The sequence below is a fragment of the Brassica napus genome, unplaced genomic scaffold, assembly GCF_020379485.1.
Source record: "Brassica napus cultivar Da-Ae unplaced genomic scaffold, Da-Ae ScsIHWf_1817;HRSCAF=2453, whole genome shotgun sequence".
NCBI classification, from domain to species: domain Eukaryota; kingdom Viridiplantae; phylum Streptophyta; class Magnoliopsida; order Brassicales; family Brassicaceae; genus Brassica; species Brassica napus.
Window position 1 is genome coordinate 582,136 of NW_026015233.1, and position 13,397 is coordinate 595,532.

Below are 13,397 nucleotides of genomic sequence, written 5' to 3' on the forward strand. Positions count from 1 at the left end.
TTTTCTTGCCGTTTTGTTTCGAGCGAAAAAGTGCATTGAGGTTAACGGCGTTAAGAAAGCATCAAAAACACCTTGAGAATCCGCTTTCGATCTTTTTTAGGGTAAAAAAAAATTAAAAAATAAAAAGGGGTGCAACACGAGGACTTCCCGGGAGGTCACCCATCCTAGTACTACTCTCGCCCAAGCACGCTTAGCTGCGGAGTTCTGATGGGATCCGGTGCATTAGTGCTGGTATGATCGCACCCGTCAGTACATCACTCTCGTTTCTATATATCCTTTTCGCTGCCAATCCAAGTGTAAGACCGTGGGGCGCACATGATTTTCTTGCCGTTTTGTTTCGAGCGAAAAAGTGCATCGAGGTTAACGGCGTTAAGAAAGCACCAAAAACACTTTGAGAATCCGCTTTCGATCTTTTTACGTGCCATAACTTTCCGCAGCCCGTTTGAGGGTCAAAACGGCTGAATTTGAGCCCGAAAAATTGCGCCCCCTATTCATCGCCCATTATGGTTTCTGGGGCTTTCCGAAATGGTGCTATGGGCGACGTAGTTCCTCATGGTTCAAAAGTTATGAGGTTTTCAAATTTAGCCTCGTTTTAGGCTAAAAAAAAATAAAAAAATAAAAAGGGGTGCAACACGAGGACTTCCCAGGAGGTCACCCATCCTAGTACTACTCTCGCCCAAGCACGCTTAGCTGCGGAGTTCTGATGGGATCCGGTGCATTAGTGCTGGTATGATCGCACCCGTCAGTACATCACTCTCGTTTCTATATATCCTTTTTGCTGCCAATCCAAGTGTAAGACCGTGGGGCGCACATGATTTTCTTGCCGTTTTGTTTCGAGCGAAAAAGTGCATCGAGGTTAACGGTGTTAAGAAAGCATCAAAAACACCTTGAGAATCCGCTTTCGATCTTTTTTACGTGCCATAACTTTTCGCAGCCCGTTTGAGGGTCAAAACGGCTGAATTTGAGCCCGAAAAATTGCGCCCCCTATTCACCGCCCATTATGGTTTCTGGGGCTTTCCGAAATGGTGCTATGGGCGATGTAGTTCCTCATGGTTCAAAAGTTATGAGGTTTTCAAATTTAGACTCGTTTTAGGCTAAAAAAAATTAAAAAATTAAAAGGGGTGCAACACGAGGACTTCCCGGGAGGTCACCCATCCTAGTACTACTCTCGCCCAAGCACGCTTAGCTGCGGAGTTCTGATGGGATCCGGTGCATTAGTGCTGGTATGATCGCACCCGTCAGTACATCACTCTCGTTTCTATATATCCTTTTCGCTGCCAATCCAAGTGTAAGACCGTGGGGCGCATATGATTTTCTTGCCGTTTTATTTCGAGCGAAAAAGTGCATCGAGGTTAACGGCGTTAAGAAAGCATCAAAAACACCTTGAGAATCCGCTTTCGATCTTTTTTACGTGCCATAACTTTCCGCAGCCCGTTTGAGGGTCAAAACGGCTGAATTTGAGCCCGAAAAATTGCGCCCCCTATTCATCGCCCATTATGGTTTCTGGGGCTTTCCGAAATGGTGCTATGGGCGACGTAGTTCCTCATGGTTCAAAAGTTATGAGGTTTTCAAATTTAGCCTCGTTTTAGGCTAAAAAAAAATAAAAAAATAAAAAGGGGTGCAACACGAGGACTTCCCAGAAGGTCACCCATCCTAGTACTACTCTTGCCCAAGCACGCTTATTTGCGGAGTTCTGATGGGATCCGGTGCATTAGTGCTGGTATGATCGCACCCGTCAGTACATCACTCTCGTTTCTATATATCCTTTTTGCTGCCAATCCAAGTGTAAGACCGTGGGGCGCACATGATTTTCTTGCCGTTTTGTTTCGAGCGAAAAAGTGCATCGAGGTTAACGGTGTTAAGAAAGCATCAAAAACACCTTGAGAATCCGCTTTCGATCTTTTTTACGTGCCATAACTTTTCGCAGCCCGTTTGAGGGTCAAAACGGCTGAATTTGAGCCCGAAAAATTGCGCCCCCTATTCACCGCCCATTATGGTTTCTGGGGCTTTCCGAAGTGGTGCTATGGGCGACGTAGTTCCTCACGGTTCAAAAGTTATGAGGTTTCCAAGTTTAAACTCGTTTTAGGGTAAAAAAAAATTAAAAAAATAAAAAGGGGTGCAACACGAGGACTTCCCGGGAGGTCACCTGTAGAAACCCTTAAAAAAAAAAAAAAAAAAAAAAAAAAATATTATTATTTAGTGGTTGTACCGCGGGCAATGGATGGTCGAAGAATTGATCATGGGTGAACCATAAGCTGCTGGACCATGGTTAGAAAAGTGTTAGATTGATCAGACGGCAGTTTTGGAAGAATCACATTTTTGAAGCACGACGGTTTAGAAGCTCGACGTTTTTGAAGATTGACGTTTCTTCATCGCGAAGTTTTCTCAGAATATCTTCGTATCAGTAAAATATTATTCTGAAGACATTATAAGTCGAAAGCAGGACGGGAATTAAGCAGGACGGGAAGCAAGCACGACGGGATTGAAGCACGACGGGAAAACCCGAAGTTGGGCGAAAACCCTAATTTTGGTATTATCGATTTTTCGAGGAAGCCGGAGGCTCGAGAAATATTTTCCATCAAGGTCAGGATTCACTTGGAGTTTATTAAAAATATTCATCTCATCAGAACGGGCGTAGAAAAATATTCGGGATTGATCGCGGGACGAAAATTCATCGGAAGGGTCGAAATCAGTCGAATGGACCGAGAAGCTCGAGCTGGCCTTATCTATGAGATAAGGACGTGATGTAACCTGCCTGGCATGGTATGTGGCAAGGGAAGCAGGAGGTGTTGAAGCCCAGGAGAGCACAGCATGCTGATTGACACCCAGAAGCACGAGGTGCCGCGAAACCTGCGATCGGAGCATGCTGAGCGACATGTGTGCGCTGAGTGTCAATCTGGATGAGGTCAGGCCGTGGATCAGACATCTGGAGGGCATGGTGTCACTCTGCATGATGTCCTGGTCATGCCATCAGACATGTGGAGCACGAGGTGCCGCGACGCATGCGTCCGGAGCCATGCGAGGCGACACACGGGCTGCCACACGGCTTGTTCTGATTGGTTGCTGCATCCTATATAAACCCCACGACCCCAGCTCATTTTAAACCATCCAGCACACCTGAAACTCAGAGAAAAACGTGAGAGAGAAAGCAAAGAAAGAAAGATCGAGTTTCGATAGTTTTCGAGCGATTTAGGCAGTTTTCGAGAACAGTTACTCTGCCGATTTTGAGTCAGCACTTGGAGAAGATTCTGTTCAAGTGAAGAGAGATCAGTTCTAGTGGAGACCAGTTCAAGTGAAGATCAGTCCAGACGTGGGTCTACTTGTGAAGGTCGGGAAAGGGTTCGGATCACAGAAGTCGGGTTTGGGGTCAAGGCCACGGTCAACCAAAAACTGTGAGTTATAATCAATTGATTGCTGAGTTGTTTTTATGCAGGGTCCCGTTACTTGGAAGTTGGATCATGGCAGGAGGCCAGGTCTAACTGAGTAACGGTTTGAGTAGTTAATAATTGAGGTTATGTTGTTTAAGTTGATAGCATGCTTAGTTATTGCTTGAGAACCGTAGTAGCATGCTAATGGTTAGGTTGATTGGTTAGTTAGCGAATGCAGAATGCTTAGATGATATCGCTAAGTTGTGGATAGTTAGGTATTCTGGAATTAGTCTTTATGCTAGATTCTGGAATGTGGTTGATTGTGTTGTGATTATTACTTGAAACCTTGTGTTATTTTTACCGGGTTTAGTATTAATCGTATATTGGCCGATAGCATTTGTGTAACCCACAATGCTAGGCATATTGGGGTGAGTTAGTGTTCCTTCAGACCTCGTACCCGGCGGGTTCAAGGAAACCCCTTATTCGCTGGATCGGGAAGACTCAGACGAACGGTGTCATGTACTATGGCTGAGTATTACACGACGGTGTAATGGGGCAGTGACCCGAAGGACTGTGGGCTGTCGCGCGGTGACCCGAAGGACTGTGGGCCGCGGTCGGTTGAAAGTTCCTTCTTCCGGCCTTTGTGGTAGGGAGATAGGATATTGCCGATAGTGAAGGAGGAACCTAACGTCACCAGGGCCCGAGTTTGTTATATATATTATATCGTGTTTTGGGTTGTTAAACCCTGGTTTAAATCGAGTTTGAGTTTGGTGATAAGCTAGTAATTAGCGTAATGCTAGTTATCTTGCTATGGTTTACCGCTGCGTATTTCGAATATTGCTTATTGTTATTAAATTGTGTTGTTAGGTGAACCTCTCGCTTTAGATTGTTTGGGGTGGGATAGCGAGGGGTTGTATTTGTTAGTGGGGGATTGTAACTCGCTGAGTAATGCTAGATTACTCACTCCTCACTCGTTGTTGTTTTCAGGTGACCAGTAGTGAGCTCGTAGAAAGCGCGGGAGGCTAGGCTGGCTGGTGTAGATTTGCATCTTTTTGCTTAAGACGCTTTCAGACTATAAGTATGTACTTTCGCTTTCTTGGCATGCCACCACTTGTATAATATTTTGTGTATTGTAAACCAGATATTATATAAGATAAATAAAGCGAATGTTTTGTGAAACTGCCTTGTTGTTCTGATATTAGCTTGTCCGAGCTAACACAACGTCAGATTGGAGTACGGGTTGAGAAGCCTTAGGCTTTGCTCTGACGGGACGTGTTAGTGGGCGGCCTGGCCTAGTTACGAATTGCACTTTTTGTAACTTTCGCTGGATTGCCCGTTAACCCGTCTTGTAGCGCTTCTGAGCCTTGGTAGACGGTCGGGCCGTCGGTCATGTTCTTGTTTGATTGTTGGCCGGTGGTTTGACCTATGCCTAGAACGGTTCGGGGGTGTTACAGAGGTGGTATCAGAGCATGGTTTCGTCCATGCGTGACACAAGTGCTTTTTTTAACGGTTTTATCGAGTCAAAGGAGTCGCAAAAAGATGATTAGGAAACCAGCCGCTTCCCGTGGTAGGAATATGACTTACCCTTTTTATTGTGTGCAGATGGCTAATCGCGGGACAGGACGAGGTCGGATATGGGGAGAGGGTATGGATTGGACAGGCGGAGGATTGGGTCACATATCAGATCAGGATAATGGAAATGGCATTAGTGAGATGTTTGGACACGATAGGAGCCCTCTGCAGAGAACAAGATCTTTTCCTGTTTACGGTAACAGGACTAGAGTGAGAGATGACAGTTTGGCGAGTATTGGCCCAAGTCATAATTGGGACCAGAGACATCAACATGATCAATCCGTTCAATCAAACCCAAGGCCAGATCACAACCATGCCACCGAAAGACCACAAGATCATGGAACCGAAAACACCCTTAAGCTTTTACATGACGTGATGACCGAGGCACTTGGTAACCAAGGCAGGCGTACTCAACCCCCTGAAGTTTCCAAGCTATTATCTACCATGAAGAACATTGGATCCTACAAGTTCAAAGGAGGATCCGATCCTATTGAGGCCGACAAGTGGATTACTATGATGGAGAAGAATTTTGAAGCCATGGAGTGCCCGGAGGAGTATAAGAAGAAGATCGCTGTGTACTACTTGGAAGGCGACGCCACAGGATGGTGGGACAGCATAGACAGACAGCGTGGACACAACATCACATCATGGGAGTCGTTCAAGGGAGAGTTTGAGAGGAAATACTTTCCTCCAGAAGCAAAGCATCGATTGGAGCGCCAGTTCATGAACCTTGTTCAAGGAGATAGGCCAGTGAGGAGTTACGAATCTGAGTTCACAAGGTTGAGGCGACATGTCTTTGATGGGCGTGAAGATGAAGCAACTATGATCCGTAACTTTATGTACGGATTGAAGCCGGAGCTTGGAAGTCGTTTAGCTGGAAGCAACTTTAGCAGCTTATCTGAGCTAGTGGAAAAAGCTGTTAATGTTGAAACTGTATTGGAGGCTGAAAGGAAGACCTTACCACATTCTGGTGGACACACCAAGTTTAGCCAAGGAGAAAGGCCAAATTTCAACAAGGGTCCAAGATCTTACAAAGGAAAAGGGCGAGGATTTGGAGGCCAAGCCAACAATCGTGGTAACACTGTGGTGTGTTACATATGTGATCAACCGGGACATATTTCTAAGTTTTGTCCCAACAGACAACGGAGTAACCAGCAGGGTTATTCATCTATAAGGATGGAAGATGTTACTTGTTTCTCTTGCGGTATGAAGGGCCATTATGCATCGTCATGTCCAAACAAGCCAATCCCTGCGACCCCTCTCGCAATCCGAGCTCCTCCTAGCCGTCCAGCTATTGAGCCAGCACCAAAGAAGCAAAACCTAGGAGGTAGAGTTTATGCCTTAGGTGTAGAAAACCCAGACAATGCAGGACCGTCAAGCGGTCCCATCACAGGTATTGTGGGTGCTTAACCTCCTCTTTTTATTGAATGGAAATTTAGTATACTGGTTAGGTATAGATTGCTTGATCGCTAGGTTGCGCGTTTAGAAATTTAGGATGATGATTGATGGTTGTGAGAATTTTGATTAGTATTTTTGTGATTAAGATATTGTTGATTGGATTACTGTGGCAGGAACCATACATGTTGCTGGTAAACCCACACATGTATTGTTCGACTCGGGGGCAACACATAGTTTTGTGACCCCTGAAGTAGCTGCCCGGTTTTGGGATTGTTTTGTGGTTGACAGGATAGACGTGGCCGTTTTGACCCCCGCAGACCGAACCCTTCAAGCAAATCAGTGTATCAAGAATGTTCCATTGGTCATTCAAGGCAAAGAGTTTGTGGCAGATCTGTTAGTCGTGCCTTTGAAAGGGTACGAGGTAATCCTTGGAATGGATTGGTTATCGAGCTACGGAGTTCAGATCGACTGTGGAAAGGGAAGGTTGTTGTTCGGCAGAGGTAAACGACCAGAGATGGTATACTATGGAATCAGTCCTAGTATGACCGTGTCTTTAGTAGCAGCGATGAGAGTACAAGATTTGTTTCAAGACGGGGATGTATATTTGGTGACCTTATCGGTTAGTGGAGGAGCCACTAATGATGAAGTTAAGGTCGAAGACATAGAAGTGGTCCAAGAGTTTGAGGATATCTTTGCACCACTAAAGGAATTACCTCCACCTCGGAGTAATCCCTTTACCATTACTTTGGAGCCTGAAGCAAAACCTATAGCTAAGGCACCATATCGGATGGCACCTGCGGAATTAGCCGAGCTAAAGAAACAATTGGAAGATCTATTGGAAAAGGGATTCATCCGGTCGAGCTCTTCACCTTGGGGAGCTCCTGTGTTATTTGTGAAGAAGAAGGATGGAAGCATGAGGTTGTGTATCGATTATCGTGGTATCAACAACATCACGATAAAAGATAAGTATCCTCTTCCGAGGATAGACGAGTTGTTAGACCAACTAAAGGGAGCTAGTTGGTTTTCGAAGATTGATTTGGCATCAGGGTATCACCAAATTCCTATTGCCAAGTCAGACATTATGAAGACGGCGTTTCGGACGAGGTATGGGCAGTACGAGTTTGTAGTTATGCCCTTTGGTCTCACAAACGCGCCTGCGGCTTTCATGCGTTTGATGAATGAAGTGTTTCACGACTATCTCGACAAGTTCGTGATCATTTTCATTGATGACATCCTGGTGTACTCGAAAAGTAAGGAAGAGCACAAAGAGCATCTGAGACTGGTTATGGAGAGGTTACGGAATCAGAAGCTATTTGCCAAGTCCAGCAAGTGCTCGTTTTGGAAGAGAGAGATAGGATTTCTGGGTCACATAGTATCAGGAGAGGGCGTGGCTGCTGATCCAGAAAAGGTCCAAGCCATACGAGAATGGCCTCGACCTACCACTGTGACAGAAGTGAGGAGTTTTCTCGGACTTGCGGGCTATTATCGGAAGTTTGTTAAGGACTTTTCCTCCATTGCAAAGCCTTTAACTAAACTTACCGGTAAAGGAGTTCCTTTCTTATGGGTGGAAGAAACCGAGAGGGCATTCAAGAAGTTGAAGGAAGCTCTCACGACCGCACCTGTGTTAGCTTTGCCCGAGCAAGGTAAACCTTACACGGTTTACACGGATGCTTCACGCGTTGGGTTAGGTTGTGTTCTTATGCAAGATGGGCGAGTCATTGCATATGCTTCGCGACAACTACGGAAGCATGAGGATAACTACAGTACACATGACTTGGAGTTAGCGGCCGTGGTGTTCGCTTTGCGAATTTGGAGATCTTACTTGTACGGGGAAGAAGTGGAGGTATACACGGACCACCAAAGTCTTAAATACCTCTTCACTCAGCCAGATCTCAACCTGCGCCAGCGTAGGTGGATGGAGTTTGTGGCAGACTACGACATACGGATTCGCTACCATCCTGGTAAAGCGAATGTTGTTGCGGACGCCTTAAGTCGAAGAAAGTTGGACGCAGATTTAGAGAAAGAAGTGGAGCTATTGAACCAGGAGTTGAAACAAGTGAAGTTGGTCGTTTTGGAAGGGCAGACAAGCGAGCCATTGGGACTTCAAGCGGTGAATCAGGCCAGCTTGATTCAGAGAATTCGAGAAGAACAACTTAAGGATGAGAAGTTACTGAAGATTGCTGAAGAACTCAAAGGACAAGCCGGGCCAAATAATGCGGGATACTACTTGGCGGAGGACGGAACCTTGCTAATTAATGGGAGGATCACGGTTCCTAAAGGACAAGGGCTGAGAGATGAGATACTAAGGATTGCACATCATTCTTTACTCAGTATCCATCCTGGAAGTTCGAAGATGTACCGAGACGTGAGAAGATACTATCATTGGCCGGGCATGAAGAGATCAGTAGCACAATGGGTTGCTCAGTGTGCAACTTGTCAACAAGTCAAGGTGGAACATCAAGTTCCAGGAGGATTGTTGCAGAGTCTTCCGATACCTCAATGGAAATGGGACTCTATTTCCATGGATTTCATCACCGGATTACCTATTGCTCCAGGTAGATCGAACAACTCGATATGGGTGATTGTGGATAGGTTAACCAAGGTCACACACTTGTTGCCTATGCGGGACACTGATAAAGTTGAAGTTTTGGCCGAGCTGTACATCGACCAAATCGTGAAGTTACATGGTGTACCCTCTGACATCGTCTCAGATCGCGATCCAAGGTTCACGGCATCATTTTGGGAAGCACTGCAAGAAGCCTTGGGAACTAAACTGTACAGAAGCACGGCGTTCCATCCAGAAACAGATGGCCAAACGGAAAGGACCATTCGGACCATCGAGGACATGCTGCGGATGTGTATTCTCGATTGGGCAGGAACTTGGGAGAAGCATTTACCGTTGGTTGAGTTCTCGTATAACAACAGTCATCATTCGAGCATAGGGATGTCACCTTATGAAGCATTATACGGAAGGCCATGCAAGACGCCTATGTGTTGGACGGAAGTGGGTGAAAGAAGAATGTTTGGGTCACCTATTGTTAAGGAGACCATGATTAAACTGGAGACGATTCAGGCCAACATGAAGAAGGCTCAAGACCGTCAGAAGAAGTACGCAGACCAGTCAAGAAGAGAAGTAACTTTTGAGATAGGAGATTGGGTCTATTTGAAGGTTACTGCACAGAAAGGGAAGGACAGATTTGGCAAGGGCGGGAAACTTGCGGTCAGGTTCATTGGTCCGTACAGGATCATCGGGAAAGTTGGTGAGGTAGCTTACCGATTGGATCTGCCAGCAGATATGCATCTACATCCAGTATTCCATGTTTCCATGCTTCGGAAACATATACGGGATCCAAGTGCTGTTGAACCCGAGAGAATCGAGGAGTTGGAGACAAACCTTACGTATCCGGAAGGACCAATCAGATTAGGAGAACGGCGTATTCGGAAGCTCAAAAATCGTGAGATTGCTCAAGTACAAGTGTTCTGGGGAAGACAAAACAGGATTCATGTTACTTGGGAGGATGAAGCGAGATTTAAAACCGATCACCCGGAGTTATTCCGAGAGGACGTTGTAATGAAAGAAGGAGGCCCCTCAGAGCCATAGAATTCGAGGACGAATTCTGTTAACGGGGGGAGAATGTAGAAACCCTTAAAAAAAAAAAAAAAAAAAAAATATTATTATTTAGTGGTTGTACCGCGGGCAATGGATGGTCGAAGAATTGATCTTGGGTGAACCATAAGCTGCTGGACCATGGTTAGAAAAGTGTTAGATTGATCAGACGGCAGTTTTGGAAGAATCACATTTTTGAAGCACGACGGTTTAGAAGCTCGACGTTTTTGAAGATTGACGTTTCTTCATCGCGAAGTTTTCTCAGAATATCTTCGTATCAGTAAAATATTATTCTGAAGACATTATAAGTCGAAAGCAGGACGGGAATTAAGCAGGACGGGAAGCAAGCACGACGGGATTGAAGCACGACGGGAAAACCCGAAGTTGGGCGAAAACCCTAATTTTGGTATTATCGATTTTTCGAGGAAGCCGGAGGCTCGAGAAATATTTTCCATCAAGGTCAGGATTCACTTGGAGTTTATTAAAAATATTCATCTCATCAGAACGGGCGTAGAAAAATATTCGGGATTGATCGCGGGACGAAAATTCATCGGAAGGGTCGAAATCAGTCGAATGGACCGAGAAGCTCGAGCTGGCCTTATCTATGAGATAAGGACGTGATGTAACCTGCCTGGCATGGTATGTGGCAAGGGAAGCAGGAGGTGTTGAAGCCCAGGAGAGCACAGCATGCTGATTGACACCCAGAAGCACGAGGTGCCGCGAAACCTGCGATCGGAGCATGCTGAGCGACATGTGTGCGCTGAGTGTCAATCTGGATGAGGTCAGGCCGTGGATCAGACATCTGGAGGGCATGGTGTCACTCTGCATGATGTCCTGGTCATGCCATCAGACATGTGGAGCACGAGGTGCCGCGACGCATGCGTCCGGAGCCATGCGAGGCGACACACGGGCTGCCACACGGCTTGTTCTGATTGGTTGCTGCATCCTATATAAACCCCACGACCCCAGCTCATTTTAAACCATCCAGCACACCTGAAACTCAGAGAAAAACGTGAGAGAGAAAGCAAAGAAAGAAAGATCGAGTTTCGATAGTTTTCGAGCGATTTAGGCAGTTTTCGAGAACAGTTACTCTGCCGATTTTGAGTCAGCACTTGGAGAAGATTCTGTTCAAGTGAAGAGAGATCAGTTCTAGTGGAGACCAGTTCAAGTGAAGATCAGTCCAGACGTGGGTCTACTTGTGAAGGTCGGGAAAGGGTTCGGATCACAGAAGTCGGGTTTGGGGTCAAGGCCACGGTCAACCAAAAACTGTGAGTTATAATCAATTGATTGCTGAGTTGTTTTTATGCAGGGTCCCGTTACTTGGAAGTTGGATCATGGCAGGAGGCCAGGTCTAACTGAGTAACGGTTTGAGTAGTTAATAATTGAGGTTATGTTGTTTAAGTTGATAGCATGCTTAGTTATTGCTTGAGAACCTTAGTAGCATGCTAATGGTTAGGTTGATTGGTTAGTTAGCGAATGCAGAATGCTTAGATGATATCGCTAAGTTGTGGATAGTTAGGTATTCTGGAATTAGTCTTTATGCTAGATTCTGGAATGTGGTTGATTGTGTTGTGATTATTACTTGAAACCTTGTGTTATTTTTACCGGGTTTAGTATTAATCGTATATTGGCCGATAGCATTTGTGTAACCCACAATGCTAGGCATATTGGGGTGAGTTAGTGTTCCTTCAGACCTCGTACCCGGCGGGTTCAAGGAAACCCCTTATTCGCTGGATCGGGAAGACTCAGACGAACGGTGTCATGTACTATGGCTGAGTATTACACGACGGTGTAATGGGGCAGTGACCCGAAGGACTGTGGGCTGTCGCGCGGTGACCCGAAGGACTGTGGGCCGCGGTCGGTTGAAAGTTCCTTCTTCCGGCCTTTGTGGTAGGGAGATAGGATATTGCCGATAGTGAAGGAGGAACCTAACGTCACCAGGGCCCGAGTTTGTTATATATATTATATCGTGTTTTGGGTTGTTAAACCCTGGTTTAAATCGAGTTTGAGTTTGGTGATAAGCTAGTAATTAGCGTAATGCTAGTTATCTTGCTATGGTTTACCGCTGCGTATTTCGAATATTGCTCATTGTTATTAAATTGTGTTGTTAGGTGAACCTCTCGCTTTAGATTGTTTGGGGTGGGATAGCGAGGGGTTGTATTTGTTAGTGGGGGATTGTAACTCGCTGAGTAATGCTAGATTACTCACTCCTCACTCGTTGTTGTTTTCAGGTGACCAGTAGTGAGCTCGTAGAAAGCGCGGGAGGCTAGGCTGGCTGGTGTAGATTTGCATCTTTTTGCTTAAGACGCTTTCAGACTATAAGTATGTACTTTCGCTTTCTTGGCATGCCACCACTTGTATAATATTTTGTGTATTGTAAACCAGATATTATATAAGATAAATAAAGCGAATGTTTTGTGAAACTGCCTTGTTGTTCTGATATTAGCTTGTCCGAGCTAACACAACGTCAGATTGGAGTACGGGTTGAGAAGCCTTAGGCTTTGCTCTGACGGGACGTGTTAGTGGGCGGCCTGGCCTAGTTACGAATTGCACTTTTTGTAACTTTCGCTGGATTGCCCGTTAACCCGTCTTGTAGCGCTTCTGAGCCTTGGTAGACGGTCGGGCCGTCGGTCATGTTCTTGTTTGATTGTTGGCCGGTGGTTTGACCTATGCCTAGAACGGTTCGGGGGTGTTACATCACCCATCCTAGTACTACTCTCGCCCAAGCACGCTTCACTGCGGAGTTCTGATGGGATCCAGTGCATTAGTGCTGGTATGATCGCACTCGTCAGTACATCACTCTCGTTTCTATATATCCTTTTCGCGGCCAATCCAAGTGTAAGACCGTGGGGCGCACATGATTTTCTTGCCGTTTTGTTTCGAGCGAAAAAGTGCATTGAGGTTAACGGCGTTAAGAAAGCATCAAAAACACCTTGAGAATCCGCTTTCGATCTTTTTTAGGGTAAAAAAAAATTAAAACATAAAAAGGGGTGCAACACGAGGACTTCCCGGGAGGTCACCCATCCTAGTACTACTCTCGCCCAAGCACGCTTAGCTGCGGAGTTCTGATGGGATCCGGTGCATTAGTGCTGGTATGATCGCACCCGTCAGTACATCACTCTCGTTTTTATATATCCTTTTTGCTGCCAATCCAAGTGTAAGACCGTGGGGCGCACATGATTTTCTTGCCGTTTTGTTTCGAGCGAAAAAGTGCATCGAGGTTAACGGTGTTAAGAAAGCATCAAAAACACCTTGAGAATCCGCTTTCGATCTTTTTTACGTGCCATAACTTTTCGCAGCCCGTTTGAGGGTCAAAACGGCTGAATTTGAGCCCGAAAAATTGCGCCCCCTATTCACCGCCCATTATGGTTTCTGGGGCTTTCCGAAATGGTGCTATGGGCGATGTAGTTCCTCATGGTTCAAAAGTTATGAGGTTTTCAAATTTAGACTCG

At 45.7% G+C, this 13,397-nt stretch overlaps 5 non-coding genes across 5 annotated transcripts; all 5 read right to left on the bottom strand.

Moving 5' to 3' along the window:
• Nucleotides 1–126: 126 nt before the first annotated feature.
• Nucleotides 127–245, bottom strand: LOC125598993. The gene has a single exon (XR_007332827.1). It is a non-coding gene; the product is annotated as a 5S ribosomal RNA (ribosomal RNA).
• A 377-nt stretch (nucleotides 246–622) lies between these two features.
• Nucleotides 623–741, bottom strand: LOC125599212. Its single transcript, XR_007333034.1, has one exon. It is a non-coding gene; the product is annotated as a 5S ribosomal RNA (ribosomal RNA).
• Nucleotides 742–1,118: 377 nt separating this feature from the next.
• On the bottom strand, nucleotides 1,119–1,237 carry LOC125598994. The gene has a single exon (XR_007332828.1). It is a non-coding gene; the product is annotated as a 5S ribosomal RNA (ribosomal RNA).
• Nucleotides 1,238–1,615: 378 nt separating this feature from the next.
• Nucleotides 1,616–1,734, bottom strand: LOC125599166. Its single transcript, XR_007332996.1, has one exon. It is a non-coding gene; the product is annotated as a 5S ribosomal RNA (ribosomal RNA).
• Nucleotides 1,735–12,932: 11,198 nt separating this feature from the next.
• On the bottom strand, nucleotides 12,933–13,051 carry LOC125598995. The gene has a single exon (XR_007332829.1). It is a non-coding gene; the product is annotated as a 5S ribosomal RNA (ribosomal RNA).
• Nucleotides 13,052–13,397: the final 346 nt, after the last annotated feature.